Genomic DNA, 24,851 nt, shown 5'->3' with positions numbered 1-24,851 from the left:
ACATTTTTAAATAAAAATTTAAAATATATTTTATTATTTAAATCTTTTAGATTTTTATTTAGCTCTTTAATATTTTTGTTATAAGGTTTTATTTTTCACAAAACTTAATTTATCTTTTTTTTTTTAAGTTAATTTATTTTTTAGAAATAGCACTCTAAAGTCTAGAAAAAAAATGACATGTTAAATCTATTTTATAATATTTTACAGTTTTTTTCTTATCCATATAAAATTACTACTTTATTATTTGTTTGTGATTAATTATTTCAATTATTAGTTAAGCTTGAGTTGAGTAGATTCAAATCCAAGACCTCCCAATTTAGAGGCTCACAATTTACCATTGTGTTTCTCTTTGTTATGGCCAAATGTTTTAACTTGTGGTGGTACTCCATCTAGCAAATACTCTGTTTCTACATTATTAGGAGCTTATTAGACAAATATTTGGAGATGATCTGATGTCTTAGTGGAAACTAGTTTGGAATAAATCTTCTTGGTCCAAATTTAATTTCTTCATGTGGTTGGTGGCTCATAACCACTATCCTATGTGGGATAAATATATTTGTAAATGTGGATTTCAAGTCCCCTCATTCTGTTTGATGTGCATTAATGGAGAGGATTCTATCTCCTGTCTTTTCTTCCATTGTTCCTATTCTACCTAGATTTGACACCTTTGGTGGAATGATTGGGGCTTCCATTGTTGGCACACTTCCTCCTTATTTTCTTTCTATGATCGCTTAGGGAGTTCCCATTCTAAATCATTTCCTCTTTAGATTGCATGGGTTGTTGGTCCTTCATTTATTTTTTGTCATATTTGGTTAGAGAGGAACATGTGCATCTTTCAAAATGTTTGAACTAGAGCCATGTAACTCTGGTGGAAGATTCCCCACTCTTCACATGAAATAATTTAGGCTATGTGTATGTTAGATAGCAGTATGACACCTAGTGACCTTACCATTTGTAATCACCTTATTTTTCATCTTTTGAGAGGGATCCATGTGGCTGAAGTTCAATGTTTCCAATTTTTTCGTAGATAGCCTAGGTGGTAGATTCAAAGTGATGCGTGAATCATAAGGTGCATTGGACTTCTCCACTTGGAGTTCTAAAAGATAACACTAGTGGTTCTTCAAGGAGAATCTTGGTTCTGCTAGCATTGAGGGAGTGACTTGTTGCAATTTTGGTGAAGTATGCTTTATAGTATTAATTAAGGAAGGAGAATCTATGGAGTTGTTATAAAAACTATGCTTATTTTTGGAATGAGGGGTCCTATGGCGATTTAAAAGTTATGATAGAATCTTGTACATGAAAATAGGAATAAGTTTAATTATAAATAAATATAATTATTAATTCAATTTAATTATAATATTTAAATTTATTGATTACCATAATTTATTATTTTCACTATCAATTCCTTTATTTATTTAAAAAATCATTTACTATGTTATGACTCATACAATTGACTAAGGAGAGTTGAATCTAGTAGAACTATTATAAGAATTAATTTTGTGTAAAAAGGGGTTCCATAAAAAGTTAAACAATATGATACTATGCAATAAAATAAGAATCACTTTAATTAGAAATAATAATAAAAATCACAATTCAATTTAACTATAATATTGAGTTATATTTTTTATGAAAAAATACTTTTAGAGTATTTGTATAAGATCCAACCTAAAAGTAATCATACACTAGCTAGACTATGATTAGAAAAATTACATGCTTGATATTTTTAGTATACTAATTGTACAATCTCTTTGTTATTAACATACATACATACATACATACATACATACACACATACACATACACATACACATACACATACACATACACATACACATACACATACACACACACACACACACATAATAAAATAATCATTTTTACTTGAAGTAGATCAACTCAAATAATAAGGGTGTTATCCAAATGTGTGGAACACCATCTCCATCTAACTAGAAAATCCTTCAAAGTTTGAATATCAAAACCTAGGAAAAGCATTAGAAAAAACTAGGCTTCACTATACATATCCTATTTTCCAACCCCCACCCACTAGGGCTAACTAGGATAATTGGAAGATTTATCCTTTTCCAACACTCTCCCAAACAATGGAGAGCCCTTAAAACAATTAACAAAAGATCCTACTCACCAAGAATTTCATAGTAAAATACATCTAGACTCCAAGCCTCTAAAGTTGAAACTGGTTCCCAAAAGGAACTATCTTCTATTGAAGGTAAACATACCCTCCCAAGCAAAACCCATCACACTCCCATTATGAGAATGTATCCAAGGAGACACCTCAAGGTGGCTTGTGATTACAACACAACTAAATATTTTATAGGTGATAAGAGACTAGAAAACCCACTTATAAGGGAGACCCGTACCCAAAAAAATAGCTTAGGACCCCATCAAGAACACCACGTAGCATAAGAACTATCTCAATTCCCTCATTGTCAAGCTCCATCTCCATGTTAAAGACTATATCTTCTAGAAAAATACAAACCAAAACTCTCCCCCAAAACTACCTTGATGAACAATTATTGAAGATGATACATATTTGAAATGAAAACTTTCTTTTCTCTCCTCCTTAAACACCACACACATTTCAAATGTTAATTTCTTTGTACAAAGGGGCCAAGGGAACAATCTTGTATATTATACCTTCTTGTTCAATAATCTATTGTACTAACCCTCCTCTACATTTAAAACAATGCTACATGTTTGAACTCTTTACATATATAATTCCTAATATAGTTCATACATAAAATAAATTTAAAACATTCTTTTCCTTTCTGTTAAATATAGAAGTCAAATCCCAATTTCTAAGCTCTTCAAAAAGGTCTATCAACATTTCATTCTAAAATTTACTAAATTTTCCTCATATATACTTGTGAACTCTTACTAAATTTTCTAATATACTTCTAAATTCTTTTCTAAAATTTAAACAACATTTACAATATTTTGGATTTATATTTATTTTTAATTTTTATAAATAAATATATGAATGTTAGAAACCTGCTTTACTAATTTAAAATATTGAGATGCAAAATATATATATATATATATATATATATATATATATATATATATATATATATATATTTATTTATTTATATTATTTATTATATATTTAAAAAAATTTAGAATCTTATAAAATAAGGCATATAAAATAAAAAACTTAATTATTAATTAGATATTTCTACATTTATTACTTATTTACAATTATTTTATAATTTTAAAATTACTTATTTGTATATTGAATCCTTAAGATTGATAATAATAGTGTTAACTAGGAGATTTTTTTATAAGTAATGGGTCAAAGCCTAGATTAGTTATTATAATTTTTTTTTATTATTATTTATCCATTAAGCTTGAGTAGAGTCAATCCCAAGACCTCCAAGATAAGAGGTTCGTAAGTTACCTATTGTGTTGTAGATTCTTACCTATTAACTAGGAGATATTTTACTTGCCATGTTAAACTAAAAAAAATCTATATGAATGCACCAATGTGCTATTAATTTTCTTTCCCTCACAATCCTCAACACATCCAAAATAAAATAATTTATACATCTTTAAGTTTTACTTTGTTTGGTGTGTTCTACTTTAGTGTTTTATTGTCCATAACATCATATATTATTTGTTAATAAAATGATTGTCCCCACATGTCCAAATCAATACATTGATATAGTGTGACAAAGATATAGGGATACACTATGTTGTGGTATAGAATTTTATAAGTGTTCAATCATCAATCCAAAACCTTATGGAACCCCTTTTGGTCTTATGTATCTAAAAGTAAAGGAGCTCTCAACAAACTCAAGCATTGGTCCTTAGTTTCCCAACATGAAGACCAGTTGTGGTGATCTTCCTAGGTTTGACTTACCTAACACTTGGAAAATTGCTAGACCTTAGGGATTTAGGGCCCATAAATCAAGTTACCGAAAGGATGTTTATAATTGATGTGATTTCTTAATAATCCTAAGGACCTAGAGATATTCTTCGGCAAGTGTCCATAAGGTTAGCAATTGCACCTAATAAGGTTCAAGTGATAAGACGATAGAAAATTATAGGCAAAACTTAAATGTAAAAAATTAGAAGAATTCTTATATAAAATGCCATAAAGGTCAAGTGACTATGATTCTCTCTCTTAACCACATCAAAAATGTCAAACATGAAGTATAACATACATGCACACCATACACATGCAAGTATGAGGTGAGTAACCATAGAAACTGCATATAAATAATCCATCTATCATCATAAGATAACTGAAAACATTGTACATAGTAGTATCATAATCAAAAGAGTAATCATGAACACATGGAATAGAGTATCAAGTAGCTTATCAAATTAATCAACTATATATGAAATAACATCTAATCAACCCGATAACCGAGTAACACTAATCATAAAACAGACTAAAAGAATTTGGCAATAAAACATGAAAAGTAAACTAGGGATAGGCATTACAGTAACTTGCAAGTCTAGAATACAGTTCTCTTCTAAAAGCATGAGTAGGAAAACTCTGTCAGTTCAATCTTGGCCAACCCCGTCTTAAAAAATTTCTCTGTCATCAGACGCCCGCAGGTTTTCAGCCAACGCATTTCTACCATTCCATACAATCTGGAAAAATTCATTGACCTCATTCTTTAAAGAGTCTAGCCCATTGGAAAGCATCTCTACATTGTACCTTAATTATTTAACACCCTCTTTGATGTGTGCCACCTCCTCCAATCCTTCAAGGACCTGCTCTGCTTTGCCTTTTCCTTTCAGAATGCCTAGGTATGAGGTTTGAATGACTGATTGAATGTTTTTAACTGATGCATCCAGGTCCTCCAATTCTTTCAAAACAAAAGCCTTGCTAACCCCACTCTTGATGTCCTCTTTTAACTCCTCCTCCAAACTCCTAAATGATGCTGACCACAAGAATCCTTCAAGAATGTCCAGTACTCCAAATGAATCATCACATCTTGACAAAGCAGATGTAAGAATACTGCATACAAATATGGTTATCACCTTTACTCCATACATTGCTCTCATGAGAAGCCTGCCCTTGCTGGAGCATTTCTTCTTCCCCAAGTGAAAACTTTGGTTCATGCTGTGTAAAATGGCAGTACAACTCTTAGCTTTAGAAATTACTTCGAACTTGCCACTTTTCCCCTCTACTTTGCTTTCTTCTATCAAGTCTTGTAGGGTGACTTTGGCACGAAACACTTTGTCATATGGTGGAACTCTAGCAGAGAAATCCAGCAGTTGTAATACATATTGTACCGAGAATTTATATGTTTCAAGCTTTAAGGTCTCAGCACTCAACAAATTACGAATGCCAGGCAATTTCAAACTATCATCCATATACTCATCGAAACATTTATTATCCCACTTTATTAAAGGAAATTGCAGATCAGCAATGAAGGACCTCAAATCCTTGTGTGTTGCACATAATACCGCAATGGCTTGTTCCATCCATGCCAAATTTATGAAGCCTTTTGGCTTCGACAACTGGAGTTGCTTTAATCTATCTGCCAAAGAGCTTTCAAAATCCTTCAATGCTTGACTGTGTCTTAAATTGAAGCTCTCTAAGAGTTTCCGTATGACAATACTGAAAGGGTTTCCAAAGAACTAGGAGAAGGAATGATCATCATGAGGTCGACTCATGTTCAGGCAATTTTGACCAGCACCAACAAAAATTACCGAGGGCACCGTCTTCACAAATATCAGTAAGACAAGGTCTGCCTCTTTACAAAATCAGAATATTAAAAACCCAATGCCTACCTCTTTACAAAAGCTTACAAGGAACAAGATTGCAACACCAACTCCAATTCCTGCAACCAAAAACAAACAAGAACGCTTTTTAACACAAAAGAAAACCAGGAAAACTACCTAATCAACAGCAAACCACATAAAAGAGAATCGCTTCTTAAGCAGCACCAACGTACTGGATACTAATGAGGAAAAACAATCATATCAAGTAATATATTCCCAAATCCGCATGATACACATTGGCCGTCAAGTAATATATTCCCAAACCAAGAAGCAGAGAGCACACCAAAATTGAATATTACACAATTCACTCTATTCCGTGTTCAAGAAACCCTTCTTTTACTTATCTTGAGCAGGATTTGTGGGAGCCATGAACTATCAGTCTCGCGCGTCTTAACTGGAATTCTTGAATTCAAAAACTCAAAGTACTAGAGTATTTAACACAAACGGTTTTTCTAATATTTGTGTGTATTTAATTTAATTTTTAACAAAAAAAAAAAAAAAAAAAAAAAGAGTTAAAAAAAAAAGAAGAATTAGTTAAATTAATTTTTAAATATTTTATTTGAATTGTGTTGTGATAGATCTTTTAATTCAAAAAATCAAATATACAAACTTTTATAATTTATTTGGAAAGATTTTCTGTTCTTAAAATTTTTAATTTAAATAAATTTTTTAATGATTTTTATAAAAAGAAAAATTGTATTAATCTTTCGGTGAAAGAAATGTTATTGTTTAAGACTCATTGATAAAAATCATAAAAAAATTATTTAATTTTAGATTTTTAAGAAAACAAAATCTTTGCAAATAAATTGTTAGAACTAAAATTCAATAAGAAAAGTTTGTATATTTGATTTTTTCAGTTAAAAGATCTATCACAACATAATTCAAATAAAATAATTATATATATATATATATATATATATATATATATATTAATTTGAATCAAACTAATTTAAATAATTTAAAAATAAATAATAATTTAACTCATAAATTTTTATATATATTCAATAAGTCAAATAAAATAATAATATATTTTTCAATTTGAATCAAACTATTTCAAATATTAATAATTTAACTAAGAAAAATATTATTGGAGAAACAATTTATGTGTTACAAATTAAATTAAATAAACACACAAAATATTATAAGTGAAAATTAATATAAACAATAAATTATTTTATACTCTTTAAAAATATTATATTATCAAAAATTCAAAGTACTGGAGTATAATATTTTTTAAGAATATAAAATAATTCATTGTTTATATTAATGCGGTAGTTAACTTAACCATTAATTAATTCATGTTCCAAAATCAAGGGTTGACCAAGTTGAACTTGATCGGGTCACCACATAAGCAAAGGCAAGGAAAGCCACAAAATGGGACTTGACACACATATCTATGTCTAGATTGATATGATAATTTCTTAAATTTGTAGATGGTTGTTCATTATCATCTTTAACAAGAGATGCAAAGTGTCAAGTTCCTGCATCTAGCATATTATGTTTGAAAAGATAGTTGCTAGTTATATAAGTCATAATAGAATGCAAAATGAAACAAAAATGTCCAAGAGGTTTAGCTTAGTTGGCTTAAGCAATGGGTTCTTATTGTGGAGACCATTGTTCAAATCCCAAGAGGGACATCTTTGTGGAATTCTAAGTTGTGCCTCTTGGTCTTCTATTGGTTGTATTTGTCTAATTGTAAAAGGTGGATTCTAAGTTGTGACTTTTGGTCTTCCAAACGTTGTTTCTAGTGTGGTTGCTCGAAAGAAATATGTTCTAATTTTCTATTTAGGCGTTCCCGCATTTTCCCAAAAATGGAAGAAAGCCCTAAATTGGGATTAGTTTGATTTTTCTTTAGAGATTAGCTTTCAATAAGTTTTCATCTATCAAAGGTAGCTTTATTAGTACATACCTTATATAAGGCAAGGAACTAATGTTCCTTGATTCCCATGTCTAATAATTTTGGGAGTCTAAAAATTCTACAACCTAAAAATTAAAATTAAGAATATCTAATGTAATAAATTTTTTAAAAATTTGATTTTATGTACACTAAAAAATATATATTTAATTAAGTTTAATCTATCAATTTTTTGGATGTAGAATCATATGTTTCTATTTTAAGATATTGATTATGACTTGGAAAAAGTACATATAAATAAAATTAAAAACATTCTTATATATTACTTTATGAACATTTAACTAGACTAATTTATATAATATCAAAATATCTATGTTTAAATTTTTTTTTAAATTAATATCATGGCTAATGTATGGACTCTAATTATGCAAACAATTTTCTCTTTTCAACCCTCCTCCCCACTGGTCACAAAGGCAAGGACTCCAGTTCCACCAAAGCACTTGTTTCTCATGAAGTCATTGAATTAACAAAGTTAAGCTTGAATTTAAAGTAAAAGTGTGGATTAATCATTTCCTACTTTCATTAAGCATGAAATTTTAGTCTTTTATGATAAGATTTGTGGATTTTGGCAATGAATGTTGTCATTTCATCCAAGTGTCTACAAGATGTCTATATTGACAAGGACTCTTTTATAAAGGAACCTCTAGAGTAGTTTCTTGGAAGCTCTCTCTTTATGGCTTTTCCCCTATTCCCTTGCCAGTAGTAAAATTCAATCAAGCCTTAAAAAATATCATTACAATATAAACATTAACTTCTAATTACAAAGACTTAGTAAATACCAATCAATCAACCGATCAAACCCATATTCTAAACTTTAAAAAAAACTATGATCTCAAATTAGATAATAACTTTTGAAACACTTTTCGTTTTGCATTGTTTATGTGTGGGGCCTTCTCTCAATGTATCTTAATTGTAATCTAATTTTAGCTTTAATTTAATGGAATCTAATTGCTCTCAAACTCTTCCTTCTTTAAAATGGTTTATATTTATAATTGTAATATTCAAAGTTGGTATAACGCCAGTGTACCTAATCTCTATACATTGATTGATAAGATCCATTGTTTATAGTAATGTTTAAATAGGTTAGGTAGTTTTTCCTCTTAGGGTTAGTAATCATACATGAGTACAAATATCTATAATCATCATAATTTATTAGATAAGTCATGTTGCATTTGTATTCATTGTTAACATTCAATCACAACAGGTTTTGAATGAGGGGGCATGATAGGTTTGCTCAAGAGCCGATTTTATACCACTTTTGCCCTTGAATGGCACACACATTGTGATTAGACTTCAATCAAGGGATGGTTTACCTAGTGGGATGCTCATCTCTGTCCTCCCTATTCATGTATCCTTATTCATCCTCTTATGACTATGATTGCTTCAATAATTAGCTAGTGTGGGGATGAAAATTAAATTGCAATAGTATAGTAGAAAAACCTCCTATCTAAACCCACGAGCAGACTTTATATCGACTTGGCCCTAAGTGATAGTTGTATTGGACATTTTCCATTGGGTGGTCCATTTAGATAGTGATCTCATATATGCTCCCCTTTCTTTCATTTCATTCTTCTCTCTACATTATTGTCTGATAGACTATAATTAGATTAATGTTTTAGGGTATGCATTTCATATTATCCCACAACAATTATTGGCTCTACTATTTCATACCTCTACACTTGTAGAATATATAAGATTATTGCACATTATGTGTTTAGTTTACTATTGTAAATTAAATAGATCTAATTTGATGTCATTTTCATTTTGGAAGCTAATTTTTTCCCTTTAAAGAAGTACATATGTTGATTGCTTCAATCTATATATTTTATTGATAAAGAGTGTTATGTTCTCTTCTAAAGAGAATAGAATGTTACTACCTACAATGAATATTCTAATATTGTTTGATATATGTGTTGAATTGCTGATATTTAGTGAATTTATCTTCTCCTTATTTATTTACTGATTACTACTTCAAGTGCCTTAATATTATTCATTAATTGTTGTTTAGTATAATTTAGATGTTGTTTCTTTGCCTTTATACCAATCATGGCTCCAATTAGAATCACAATTTATAATATATTGCCACACTTTAATGATTTCCTTTGCATCATCAATGTTCATTATTATCCTTAGTTAAACATTGTATTATCAGTCTTATAATCTTAGGCTTCCTATAGAAAATCAAATTAATTCTTATAACCAAGACGATTCACTTGGTCTTCAATATCTTCTCTATGGTGTGCCATATTTTCTAATTCAAGGCATATTAAACATTTTGTTTTTTAATAGATTAATATTCTTTATTTTCAATTTTGTCTGGGTTCTTCAGTTATAATCTAATAGTAAAAAAAAACCAGATATACTGTGAATATATGGTTTTCCCAAAGCCACTCCCAATCCCTATTCCATTTAGTAAAACAACATGATTGATTCTACATAAAATCCAATAACTTAGAATGGAGAGATGTATCCAAGGATTTCAAAGTTAAAATTGTGTAAAGAGTTGTTTCTAGCTTTGTGGTTTCTAACAATTGTTTCATCTTGTTCAACTATGATGTATAAACAAGAGTAAGTTTTTCGAATGGTAGATTCTGTAGAAAATGATTTTACCAATAGTTATTATATGTTACAATTTGATAAATGTTTATGCTGACTTTGTTATATTGTTAACATTTGTCAACTTAGGTAGTGCATGTTATCAAGTTGTTGTGGGTAGTTAGACCAATAGTTGTGTCTCAAATAGTTTCTTTGTTGTTGGCTTAAGGGAGCTAATGTATGATAGGTCCTCCTTGTACCAATAAGTATTGTATTGACTCTTGATCACTAATGACAAAATAAAAGAATAATTCTCTATATTCTTTGGGTAATTGTTCCTCACTATGAATTGTGAATCCAATCATCTTCTATACTACAACTTGTGGTTTGATAGTGTAGATTTTATAGTTACATGCCTCAATCATTTCAGATCTACTGTAAATGAGATCCACAAATTGCAATTGTTGTCACAAAAGTTTGCACCCTTTTCCAAAGTTTTTACCTAAGGATAACCTTGTGAAATATGAAAATAACCTCCAAGCCGTGGGACTTGAAGTGTGAGGTTGAGTCTTTGGAGAAGGCCGACTTCCTTTACTATTAGGGTGCACCTAACTATACTTGGAGAGGAAAAGGGAGAAGGAATGCATGAAAGAAAATCTACCTACTCTAACCTAAGGGGTGATGCACCAAAATAGAATGGTCAAACCAATCTCTACCCATACATGCACACTTAAACCATCATGACACCAAAAGATATACACATCCAAACTTTTTTTAATCTAACAATCACATGTAGATCAGAAAACCCAAATAAATGACACAAGAAAGAAGAGAATTCACTTATATATCATTCATAGGCCAAAAGGAGATACAGTCATGCAAGATTGTAGATATCCACAATACTCTAATGAGAGACAAATAGGTCTTGTACAATACATCAATGTCTAGAGGAGATAAAGTATAATTTCATATAGGTTCAGAGGCAAAGGGAATTTATAGTGAAATTGCAAAGCAATATCAAGAAAACAACCTTTACAAAGATTGCAAAATCTACCTTTATAACTTAGGCATAACTAAGATATTTTCTATCCTAAACCAAACTCAACCACTATCACTTAAGATTGTATAGAACAATTATATAGTTCTAGAGAAAATCTAATCTTGGCATAGATTCAAATGTAATGAAATCTAATATTTTTTCAAAAATAAAGCCTTAAGAAAACATAAATCACACCATTTAATCACTCTGACCAAGTAGATGAATAAAACAAGTGGTGGTGGAGTGTTTCCTTCATTTACTAGGCATGACATTCATTGGAGAGTGGTTGGAATCAATCATGAAGATTGGATCATGCAAGAAAACATCTCTTCCTCATAGTTGACTTGAAAAACCAACAAAGTCAATAAGTCAACAAAACCTTGCAACCAAGATGAGCCACATGGGCCAATAGTTCTATTTCTTTCACTACCATACAAAGTCTTCATGCATTTGACCACATATCTAACTGCACCAACTTTCCAACTTAACTGTGATGCCACATAATTGTCAACCTTAATTGTGACTGCCTTTCATTCAAACTGGGTCCACAAGGACACATGGCAATTAGGTGCATTCCCACATTGTCTAAAATCCTTGTAGCTTCAAAATGTAGGAAAGTGTGGATCGTTGATCTCCACAAGATCAATGATCATGGAAGATTCTAGTTATCGCAATATTCTCTTTTAAATTTTTTGGGCCCACCAGACACTCAGCATCCACCTCACCAAAACATCAGCCCTTGGTGAATCAAAATGAAGAAATTGGAATAGAATTCCACCTCAACACTTATTTAGAAACTATCTGGCACTAGCTTTTCAACCCTAGAAGCCCACATTGGAAGAATGAACCTATAGAGACATGCATTGATCATTCACTTCCCCACATTCTTTAACATTCTTGCATCTTCATAAAGCAGGTATGCAACAGTCATTGATCTAGAAAGATCTAATGGCACAGATAGAACTGAAAACATGTGGTCCTTGTAAGTACTTGCAACCAACTAGGAACCACCCATATACCAGCTCACCAGACACAATACCACAATCACATCATGGCCCACACAGTAAAACCTAACCCCACCAGTCGACATGGCATGATGTCACTTGTGTACATTGTCAAAAGGTTTGACAAAAGAGAGAATCCTAGAAAGTGACTACCAATAGAACCCTAGCCATATTCCAACTCAGGTTGGCATATCTTCATGGTGAAAAAGGTGACCTACAAGAAACAAGACCCATATGCCACATGGAAGTGAAGTCCTCCCCCGCATTGCTTAAAGTTCAAATAATTTTAGAATGTGAGAAATCACCTGCCATTGATCTATGTAGGATCTAATGGTTTGAAAAGTTGTGAGAGCCAAAAAGTAAACTTAGAAAAATAGAAAATACAATAAAGTTTATTTCATTTTTTTAATCTTGTATTCCCATGGAATTTGAATATTTAAATATGGAAGTGATCGTTAGGTGGGCTTTGGCATTAAAATTCAATTTTTGGTGAGAGGACATTTTTGGATAACAATTTTGGCAACTCGGAGGGGGTGCAAGCCTGCTATGCATAAGACTAGTAGCTTGAAGCACCCATTGGGCTATAGAGTCATAAAAATATGGGGATCCTATGTATTATGAAACCCTAACCCTACCTCTATGATAAAAAAACACTGAAAATCTTGCTTCCAACTATAAAACAAGAGCTCTATAGTTGAAACTAGGAACTAGAACTCTCTACAACTTCAAAACTTCAAAATTTCAAAAAGAAACTCAACCATCCCACAAAGAGACAACCTATGCTATTGCACTTCTTGGAAATTAGGGAAAAAAAGAAAACTACTCTACTATGTACATGATTTACAAGGAGAGGGGTCAAACAAACCCATTGACTAGTTTACTGAAATAGTTGTCTTTCCTTACCAACTGATTTCTTGTTCCATGCACATGGACAACTAAAAATAATAGCAAGCACAAAAATCATACTACTGCATGGAATACCTTCTTCCCAATACTAAAAAAAAGGAAGCTTTCTAGCACTGGGGCATTACCTTGTTGAGCAAGACATGTTTTCTCTTCCTTGTGAAAATCTTCTTCATGCTCTGGAATGAGCATGACTGAGGACAACTTGCTAATTTTTTGGAGAGCTAGTTTCCTTATGGGGCATCCTCTTGATAGTGTGGGGCCAAAGGAATCATCCTTGACCACTTGATTGTGCTCTACAATGGTAGCATCTTGCCAGTTCAAAAGTGGCTCCTCCTTCTATTAAGAAAGAATCTCCACATCTTTATCATGATGCTTATGAATCACTTTCTTGGGAACTACTAGTATGGTGTGACTCTCCCCTTAGTACTGCTACAACTCATGATCATTTGATGAAGAAGTGGACTATTTCATATCCAAGGATGAACAAAACATCTCTAGCTCATCCCAAAAAGTCTCCTCATCAGAATCTTCTTGCTCTATTGCATTTATATGCATAGGCTATGGGGCAACCTAATGCATATTAGCATGTTCCTCCTCAAGGATAGAGCTATCCTTAAGGCTCTAATTTCTATCTTCCACATCATAGAGGAATGTTGTTGTAGTGAATGATTCTCTTCTTGTTCAACTTGTAGTAGATCCTTATCTTCTTTTAAAGGCTCAAAAGCCATGACTTTTTCGTCAAAGGGAGGGACAACCTTTTCTTCTTGTTCTTCTTCAATAAAAGAGGGAAGCTCTTCAAATAAGAGGATTGAATCCTCTTCCTTCATTTCTTTAGCTACCTCCTTTACCTCCTTAGCAGGCTAAAACTCCTCCCCTTGTGGTTTTTCTTTCTTCATTTCATTCTCCCAAAACTCCCTGTTTGGACCATCAAGAGTCCATAAAATTGGTCCATCTTGAAATAAGGAAATAGTGATAGGTGTGGAAGGCTCATGACCTAGCCATTTTTCTTGCATAGGGAGTGGAGAAATTGCATTAGCAGGCTCTTGTAATGGAGGGGGCTTCTTGAAGCTTGGAATGACAAATTTTGAAGAAGGGGTTGACTCTACTTCCTTGGTCTGAAAATGACCCAACTATAGCATAATTTCCTCCTCTCTTGCTATAGCAACTTGCCTTGTAAGATTCTCCTCAAAATGTCTCTGTCTCTCCCTATCTTCTTCTTCTTGTTAGAGATAGGCTTGGTATGCCATCTCCTCCTATTGTCTCTCAAGTTCCTGCTACCTTCGAATCTCATCAAGCTACCTATCATAGGCCAGCAATAGCTCATGTTGCTCATGTAACCTCTAGTTTATCTTTCTACTACTCTTCTAGAACTTGCAAGAAATCTTCCTTTCGAACTCCAACATCATATCTTTAAGTAGCTCATATGGGGATGTTGAGACTGGTGGAGCAGGAGTAGGAGAATAGGAATAACCTTGAGCATACTAGCTATAACCAACTTGGTGTTGAGATTGGAATTTGCAATATGAGGGCTAAGGACTAAAATTTTCATGATATAGGGGGGAGTAGTAGTTATTTCTATGAAATGGGGCCATGACTAAAGCTTCATAAAAACTACAAACTCATAGAAAACTTAAACATCACAAAGATCAAGGGTGATCTTTCATATAGCAGCACTTTGTCTATATGAAACTAGAAGATATGCACTAGAGTCACCATGGTGTTTGATTGAATGCCTTCAAAGGATGATGACACTAAGAATAACACCCAAATTCTTATTGTATCTAGATCAACTAGCTAACCAATAGACTTATATAGTTGAATCTTCTTTGTCCCACTAGGCATGCCAAAAATTATTGTCACAAAAGTTTGTACCCTTGTCCAATGTTTTTACCTAAGGATAAACTTGTGAAATATGGAAACAACCTCCAAGTTGTGGGACTTGAATTGTGAGGTTGAGTCTCCAAAGAAGGCTAGCTTCCTTTACTACCAAGGAGCACCTAAGTACACTTGGGGAAGAAAAGGGAGAAGGAATGCATGAAAGAAAATCTACCTACTCTAACCTAAGGGGTGATGCACCAAAATAGAGTGTTCAAACTAATCTCTATTTATACGTGCACTTTTGAACCATCATGACACCAAAAGATATATGCATTAATACTTGTCTTAATCTAACAATCACATGTGTTAGAGTAAATAATTATTTATTAATTATTTATTCTATTGCTTAAGCTTACTTAGGTTAATGCATTTATTTAATATTTTTTATTTAATGCATGTAGTGGTTAGTTGTTGACAACACGGGAGTTTTTTCCCTTCTAGCATGTTCCACCTTTTGTGGATGTGTGCTGAGTTGTCATCCTTATCTTCTACCACCTTCCAGCTTGTTCTACAAGCTTTCATGAGCTCTTTATAAGCGGGCTCTCTCATTGTATTTTCATAAGGCATTGTGCATATTGTAAATACATTTTTTCTTGTGTTTTCATATTTGTCTCTCATGTCCATTTAGAATTTTTCCCTTGCTCCATGCTCTTCCTATCCTTGGCTTCTCTTTGATAGGTTCTCACATGCAGGTGATCTTGGGCATCTTCAGAGTTGGCTTTCATCAACTCCAACATGGTATTAGAGCCTTCCTGCTGCAGCTTCATTGAAGGATTTTTGAAGCTGTGATTTGAAGTCACAAACCCTAGTTTGTTTGTGCATTTTTTCTTCAAATCAGGGGATCATCAATTTTTTGGAGCACATTGGGGCCAAACGGACATCACCATTGGATCCGAAAGTCCATTTACAATTAGGATTCATATAAAGCTTATCGATTTTGGAGATAGAGCTCTGGGAGGCAAAAAAAATTTGTTGCAGGCCATTTTCGTACAGATCGTACAGATTTCTGAGCGAAAAAAATAAAAGTAATAATAAAAGGGTGCACCGCCTAGTGGCCACTGCCGCGCCACCACTGCGCAGCCCGCGCACCTTCGCCACCGGTGGCAGCACCGGCGAACCGCCGCAGCGCCACCCTCTAACAATTTTTCGGCCACCGGTAGCTCTACCACCTATTGTAGAACTCAGCCAGGAGTCCTCCACTCCGTCAGCACCAGCCACCTCCACCAGCACTACCCTCCTCCACCGGTTGTTCTACTTCGCTCTGCCATTACATTTTTTGACAACACTTTTGACCTCTGCCGCTGGTACAGTCTACGTCAAAATAGTCAACGCCACCTCTACAACACTTTTTGCATAGTTAGCAGGACATCTTAGTGCTGCATTAGCAACCCACATGAATTATTGAGGCCTAGTCAGCGTTTGCTGAACTGCCAACCACGTGACATGTGGCAGAGGTGTCACGTGGCACTTTGCACATGGACCCTACCACGTCAACCTTTTTTCCACATGGCACCTTTTTGCGGTGATGGCCTACAAGCTATCAAATTTAATGTTGTCATTTTCTGACATTAGCATGAGGTCAACGCTTACATCATCAGACCTTGCATGCACGTCTCCTAATTTTATTATGGACCTACTTGTGGTTTTTTATCCATAACTTTTGCATACAGAGGTATTTTTCCAATCTGAAAGAAGCGCTGAAAAGCTAGTTCTGAGACGGAGACATTGGTCTAGGTATTTTTAGGTTTTGATGACTTTTTATTTACCATTTTTTCAGTTGTAGTTTGAAGTCCTATTTTTGACTCCGACAAGCATATCTTTTGCATCCCATTCCCATTTTTTGAAAACTTTATATTTTTGGAAAGCTGGTTTTGTCACCTTTTCAGAAATGTGGTCCTTTTCTTTAGTTTTTGGCCCTTGCTCTTTCTATCATAGTTTTGAAATTTTTTCTATATGGTGGATATTTTGAGAGTTTTAGGTCCGAGGATCATTTTCCTAGCATGGTTTCTCTTGTTTTAGGATGTACTTTCTTTTGTATCAGCTTGTTTTCAATTTTGATCATTGTAGCTATCATTTTGAAGCACTTTTTTGTATCACACTAAGATAAAGTGCCACTTTTGCATTCCGAGAGTCATGAACTTTGTTTTGAGTCAGTTGTACATGCACTATTTTCATAAAGCACCATGAGTGGGATAGTTGTTTGTTGTTTTAGGCCTTCTCCCTTTGTCAAGTGAGTGTCCCTTCCATGACATTAGCCCCATGTAGAGTCAGTTTGACCGTGTCTTTATAGGTGTTTGTACCTCTTTCCCTCTCTTGTCGTTCTTGGTTCGTTTGCAGGAGACTTTGGCCCACCTTCTCAGTTGCTTGTCATCACACCCTGTCTGCATTAAGGGGAGGTTATGTTGTTGTTCTAATGCATCTGTGGTTTGATGGTTCGATAGTGTGAACTATGTATTCAGTGGTTGATCCTATATACAAGGCGATTGCAGTGGCTGGCTACCTATGCGTTTCGGTGAGATGGATCATCTACCATATAGACATGCTCGATTCGTGCCTTCTTCTTCCATGGAGGTTTTTCATATCAGCAATTTGGAAAATTTGCAGCTTCTTCTTGCTTCAGTGATGCTCTTCATGATCACTCCTTGTTCTTGTTTTAGGGGACATTTCCCTAGTTGGAGGCTTCTTCAGTTCTTCACTAGGTTCTTACCTCTTTTTGGGGGAGGGTTTTTCCCACGTGGTTTTCTCTATTTCGCCATTTACAGAGGTTGCATTTTCTTTGCATTGTTCATGGGTACCTAACATGGCCTAGTTGTCGGGATCCATTTTGCATTTCATCCTAGTTTTGTGAGCTTAAGGCATTTCCCTAAGTTTCACTTAAGGGGGGGTGTTAGAGTAAATAATTATTTATTAATTATTTATTCTATTACTTAAGATTACTTAGGTTAATGCATTTATTTAATATTTTGTATTTAATGCATGTAGTGGTTAGTTGTTGAAAACACGTGATTTTGTTCCCTTCTAGCATGTTCCACCTTTTGTGGATGTGTGTTGAGTTGTCATCCTTATCTTCTACCACCTTCCAGCTTGATCTACAAGCTTCCATGAGCTCTTTATAAGCAGGCTCTCTCACTGTATTTTCATAAGGCATTGTGCATATTATAAATACATTTCTTCTTGTGTTTGTATATTTGTCTCTCATGTTCATTTAGGGTTTTTCCCTTGCTCCATGCTCTTCCTCTCCTTGGATTCTCTTTGATAGGTTCTCGCATGCAGGTGATCTTGGGCATCTTCAAAGTTGGCTTTCATCAACTCCAACAATATGTAGATTAGAAAACCCAAGTAAATGACGCAAGGAAGAAGAGAATTCACTTATATATCATTCATAGGCCAAAAGGAGATACAATCATACAAGATTGTAGATATCCACAATACATTAATGAGAGGCAAATAGGTCTTGCACAATATATCAATTTCTAGAGGAGATAAAGTAGAATGTCATATAGGTTCAGAAGCAAAGGGAATTTACAGTGAACTTGTAGAGCAATATCAAGAAAATAGAGAAGAGTTGATCTTTACAAAGATTACAAAATATGTCTTTATAGCTCAAGCATAATTGAGATATTTTTTGTCCTAAACCAAACTCAACCACTACCACTTGAGATTGAAAAGAAAAATCATTTAGATCTGGAGAAAATCTAATCTTGGTATAGATTTAGATGTAGTGAAATCTAACATTTTGCCAAAAACAAAGACCTAAGAAGATAGAAACAATACCATTTAATCACTCTAACCAAGTAGATGGATAAAACTAGATGTGGTGGAGTTTTTTTCATTTATTAGGTATGAAATTCATTGAAGAGTGGTTGGAATCAATCATGAAGATTGGATCATGCAAGAAAACATCTCTTCCTCATAGTTGGCTTGACAAACTAGCAAAGTCAATAAATCAATAAAACCCTACAACCAAGATAAGCTATGTGGACCAATTTTTCTATTTCTTTCACCACCCTACAAAGTCTTCACGTATTTGGCCACATAACCTACTAACCACACCAAATTTCTAACTTAACCATGATGCCATATAACTATCAGCCTTAAGTGTGATTGCCTTTCTTTCAAACTGGCACCATAGGGACATGTGGTGATTAGGTGTATTTTCACATTGTCTATAATTCTCACATCTTCAAAATGTGGGAAAGTGTTGATCATTGATCTCCACAAGATCAATGATCATGGAATATCCTAGTTATTGCAGTGTTTTCTTTTAAAACTTTTGGGCCCAATAGACACTCAACATCTATCTCACTAGCACGTTAGCCCTCGATGAAACAAAATGATGCAATTGGAACAAAATTGCACCTCAGCACTTATTTGGCAATTATTTGGTGTTGTCTTTTCAACCCTGGTAATCCACGCTGGAAGAATGGTTCCATAGAGACACATGTTGACCATTTTCTTCACTACATTCTTTAACATCCTCACATCTTCATAAAGTGGGAATGCAATGACTATTGATCTAGGAAGATCTGACAACATATATAGAATTAAAAAACATGTGGTCCTTGTTAGTACTTGCAACCAACTAGGAACCACCTATATGCCAACTCACCAGAAACATCAACATAATCACACCATGACCCACATAATAAAACCTGACCCCACTAATCCATATGGCATGATGTCGCTTGTCCACATTGTCAGAAGGTTTGACAAAAGATGGAATGTGGGAAAGCAACTGCCAATATAACCCTAGTTATATTCCAACTCATACTAGCATATCATCATGGTCAAAAAGGTGACTCGCAAGAAATGAGACCCATATGCCACACAGCAATGAGGTGCCCACCCACATTGCTTAAAGTTTGAACAATTTCATAATGAGGGAAAGCATCTTCTATCGATCTATGCAAGATTTGATGGTCTGGAAAGTTGTGGGAGCTGAAAAGTAAACTTAGGAAAATAGGAAATACAATAAAGTTTATTTCATTTATTTATCTCATATTCCCATTGAATTTGAATATTTAAATATGGAAGTGATTGTTAGGTGGACCTTGGCATTAAAATTCAGTTTTTGGCGAGAGGGCATTTTTGGTTAACTGCAATCATAGTAATCCAGACAAGAAAATAGTATAGTTTTCAATGTACTCTTATCTACCATGTTTAGTATTAAGTTCCAAAAGATTAAATAAAATTAATTGTTGATTTCTCAAGCATAATTTTAAAACAAAAAAAAGCTATAATATATACTGTTCATTAATGTTAATATTAGAATGTATCAAAGAACAAAAACCTAGCAAATAAAGTGCATGTGAAAACCTCCAAAAATAAAATAGAATAATTTAAAACATACCATTGCTTTCATCTTCAAAGTGAATGTCTTGGAATCATATGGATTAGCCTTCATATTAGTAATGAGGTCAAGGAATGATTTGGGGATCATTAATCCTTCTAGAAGTGCTTCACTGTTTTCCTACAAGAGAAGTTGGTGTATGTCTCTTCCCATTCTCTACAAAATGCCACATGCTCTAGGTTTAGATTCTAATAAGTGTAGAAGTACCAAGATAAAAAAAAATTGATCATTCCTCATTACAGTTATTCTAATAGGGTTGGTATTTTAATTTTATCTTGATTTTCAATATTAATGGATCTTCTTAGCACATCTTAAGTAGTAAGGGAACTTAGAAAAATATTACCTACTCCAATGAACAAAAAGACTACCAAAAGCTAGTTAAGTCTAATGAAATTTAAGCATCTACCTAAAACAAAAGAATTGTTTGAGACTAAGGGCGCAAATAGTCAAATAACCTATTGACTAAAATATTTAATATCATGAGCATTTGCATCTTAATCTATTACTACTAAAGCTAATCAAAAGAAGCCATAAAGCACTTAGAGCATACCAATAATGAAATTCATAAATCATGAAAAACTTAATTAGTATCTATGTGTGCAACAGTCATAGTGGATAAGTGAAGAATAAAGAGATAATCCTATAGTTGTTAACAACTTTTTGAGGTGATGTATAACAATGGTAGTAGAAGATCAAAAGGATATGGTTACATGAAATTAGTCTAAGGGTGGTTTCAAAAGGAAGAACTTGGTCCAATAAATAAGAAAATAATGTCAAAAGCTATTCAAAGCCTAATAGTTTAAGCATCTAATTAGAATGAAAGCACTAGTATAGATATATTAAGACCACAATGGCATTAAGCATGATAGACTTAATTTTCTATGATAATTTACACATCTACCAAAATAAAAGATCTATTATAGATGACACATTGAGAGCATAGTTAGTGAGTTGTGTTTTGCCTAAAATATTTAATACTATGAACATTTTTTGCTTAGTCTATTCAAACTCTGATTATTGGATATAAAAAAGTATTAAAGAACCTAGAGCATGTTAGCAAGAGCAGTCATTAAGCATGAAAAAATTAATTTTTATGTGTGTGGTATAAAAGTCATAGTTGATAAATAAAGAGATACTCCCATGACTATCAACAACTTTTTTAAGTTATACATAACAGTGGTAGTTGAAGATCAAAAGGGGGCAGCAACTTGAAAAGGAAGAGTTTAATCCAATGTAGAAGAAGATTGCTAAAAGACATTTAGACTCATAATTTAAGCATCTCCCTATAATAAAAGCACTACTACATATATATTAAGAGTAGAATTAGTAAATGACCTTTAACCTAAAACATTTAATACCATGACCATTTGCTTCTTAATCCATTTAGAATGTAATAACCTACTAAACTTTATGCAACTACTACAAACATTATTCAATCATAGTGAATAAGTAAAGAGTAAAGTGATAGTCCTATGGATGTTGAAAACTTTTTATGCGATGCATAACCATAGTGGTAGAAGATAAAAAAGGTATGATGATATGAAATTAGTTTAAGGACATCTTCAAAAAGAAGAATTCAATCCAATGAACAAGAAGATTGCCAAAAGCTAGTTAAGTCTAACAAAATTTAGCCATCTACCTAAAACAAAAGAACCATTTGAGAGTAAGAGAAAAAATAGTCAAATGACCTCTATGAAAACTCATCTTCTCTGATGAATTCTATTGTGTTTGATTAATTTATTGTGACAACCATATTTTTTAACATCTATATATGAGCTACATTGATGTAGTTGTTCAGGTTATTTAATTTGTGAGGACATATTGTAATGATTTGGAGGAAATCATTTCAGTAATAGCTTTCCTTTAAAATTATTTGAAGTTCATGATATGTTAAGAAGAGTTTAAGAATTTCCCTTCACAGTATTAAGGTAAGTGATCTTAATTCTTAGGTTTTGCAAGAAAATTGTAATAGGTCTTCCATCTAATACTTGAGAAGGTTTCTCAGCTCTTGGATATATGCATGTATTGGTAGACAATATTTTGATTTCTCATGACATATCTAACAAGATTTTGCTATCATGTTTAAATATTGTCGAAAATAGGTCCATATACCATTTGGAATGGTAAGTGTATGGAAGTAAGCTGGTTTTCAAACAATCAAAAATAATTAGCCAAAATAAATCACAAATTAAAAATTTGGCATGCTTATAAACAAAGCATGTGGTTTAAATTTGTTGTAGGAATAAATACCTTGTATGGTGCTTTTCTTGTGCTCATTGCATCATTTTCATTGAAAATTGGAACTACGCATAGCTCTAGCAAAGAACCTATAGTTTCACTCAATTGTTTTTTGAAATCTAAATACTTGAATTCATTATCTATTACAAGAAGTTTAGATGATGCAACATCCAACTACATGATAGAAAGACATACTTTAATTTGTTTAATGTATTGAAATAAATTCTCTTTCCTATTTATCTCCTAAAAAAATGTTGGAGTTTTAAAACTACTGAGCAATAGAGAGCCTCAATACTAAAATGATAATACTCAAATAACCTAAGGATTAGCCAATTCCCATAGTAAATTACACAAGTAGATCACCTAGACCCAACATCAATGAAATCAAGGATGGTTTCCTACTCTTTAGGCTGTGCTAAACCAAGGCAGGTATACCTAGGGATGACTCTATTGCAAACTATGGTATGGAATTATTTTAGTTTCATTTTGATTCTCATCTTCTTCCCTCAAGCACATACACAGTTTGTCAATTTTCTTTAAAATTCTCAAATCTATATGTAGTCCAGATAAGTAGATCTGGTCATAATTCTCCTTGAGTTCACAAGCATTTCTGGGAACAACGGCTACCTAAAACCCAAAAAAATAAAAATACAAATGAGTGGTGACCAATATTAAAACTTTGAACCAAATAGAATAAGAATAATTTTGAATTTATAATTGATTTTTCATGTAGAAGCTAAATTTGATCTCAATTATTCTTGATTTGTATACCAGTGCCTTATCCATGGGGCAAGGAGTCAACTATTGGTAGGAGATCCTATTTCAAATAACTTGTAATGAAACTATCAACTATAGTCACCAACATCCATTCTTATGAAATATCCCCCTCATAAACTCATGAATTCTATCAATTTAATGAAGCACTTACATAATCCCTTGAATTATAAGCAACTATAAACCAATATACAACCCATCCAAACTACATTCAACCAATTGAACCTTATTCAAATGACTTCAAAATTTAAAAATTCATGAGATGGGAGACAAAAAATGGTGACACGGATATAATATGAATACCCTTTTGCATTATCCTTTTATATGACTAATACAATAACCAACAGTAACTCACTCAAAAACCCAGAATATCTTACTGATTCTACATTCCTTAATACTATCAGAAGATATATAATTAAAAATAAACTCAGAAGAACAACTACATGTATTGGACCGATTGTATTCTTTTGAAAGACTGAAAATTATACATGTCTCAGACCATCACATTGCCTTGAAAAATCATTTATATCGGAATGAGTTGCAACAAGCTAAGGGAAAATGTAATTTACAGGTGTCCTTTACACAAGGGCCCTAAAAACACATATTAGAAAAGACAAAATTGAAAACAACATAAAGATTTGTAGATCAAAAATTCCTTTGTGAGTCCCTTTCTATTACATTTTGATATTCTAATTTGGCTGCAACTTTGATTCCTTCATGTATGCAACAACTAAGTCCACCAATGATGAAATCTATTCTGAATATTGCAAACTAACCTCAAACCATGGGTTTCATTATCATTATACTGTACTGTGAGAGTCATTCTTACCTATCACTACTCCTTTGTTATACAAGTATCCTAGGGTAATGGGATTGTCACTTAATATGACACATCAGAGCTTTAGAGGCAATGAGGCTATCAAATATAACGAAATGAGCATTTCTTGCCTCTTCAGCCCTATCTACATTCAAAACCTTTCCTCTACCAAAACATGTCCCTCTTTTGCAAAGAAAGACATGCGTTAACAAAAAGCAAGAGTAGTTATACACATGAAACCCATGAGTATAAAATCTTCTTCACGCTCTTCAAAAACTTGGCATAGGACTCTATATATCTCTATTACCTTGGTATTGAAGTATGTTTTCTTGAAAATTTCTTTAAAGAATGATGTTGTTACTAATAGGATTCTAACTTTGCCAAGCTCACCCTTGGCTCTTTTCACTACCTTAGTGGCTCGATCACAACTCTTTATCACAGTCTCAGAGAGATCATAATCATTAAAAAACCTGGGATTACTAGTCTTCCTCAGTTACAATTCCATATACTGGCAAGTGGAATAAACAACTTTCTCTCTACAAACCATCTTTTGCACAAATTCAAATTAGTTTGTGAGGTATCAACATCCTTGACCCAATTGCTTTCGTTAAACAATCCCTCTACTATCCACAACCCAAGAT

At 33.0% G+C, this 24,851-nt stretch overlaps 1 pseudogene; it reads right to left on the bottom strand.

The window, feature by feature from the left end:
• Nucleotides 1-4,524: 4,524 nt before the first annotated feature.
• On the bottom strand, nt 4,525-5,646 carry LOC149563912 (protein BPS1, chloroplastic-like; annotated as a pseudogene).
• Between the last annotated feature and the right edge of the window lie 19,205 nt (nt 5,647-24,851).

Source organism: Cupressus sempervirens, chromosome 4, assembly GCF_028749045.1.
Source record: "Cupressus sempervirens isolate cs-2001-9-10 chromosome 4, ASM2874904v1, whole genome shotgun sequence".
NCBI classification, from domain to species: domain Eukaryota; kingdom Viridiplantae; phylum Streptophyta; class Pinopsida; order Cupressales; family Cupressaceae; genus Cupressus; species Cupressus sempervirens.
The sequence above is the reverse complement of the archived record's forward strand: the minus strand, read 5'-3'. Positions and strand labels throughout refer to the sequence as shown.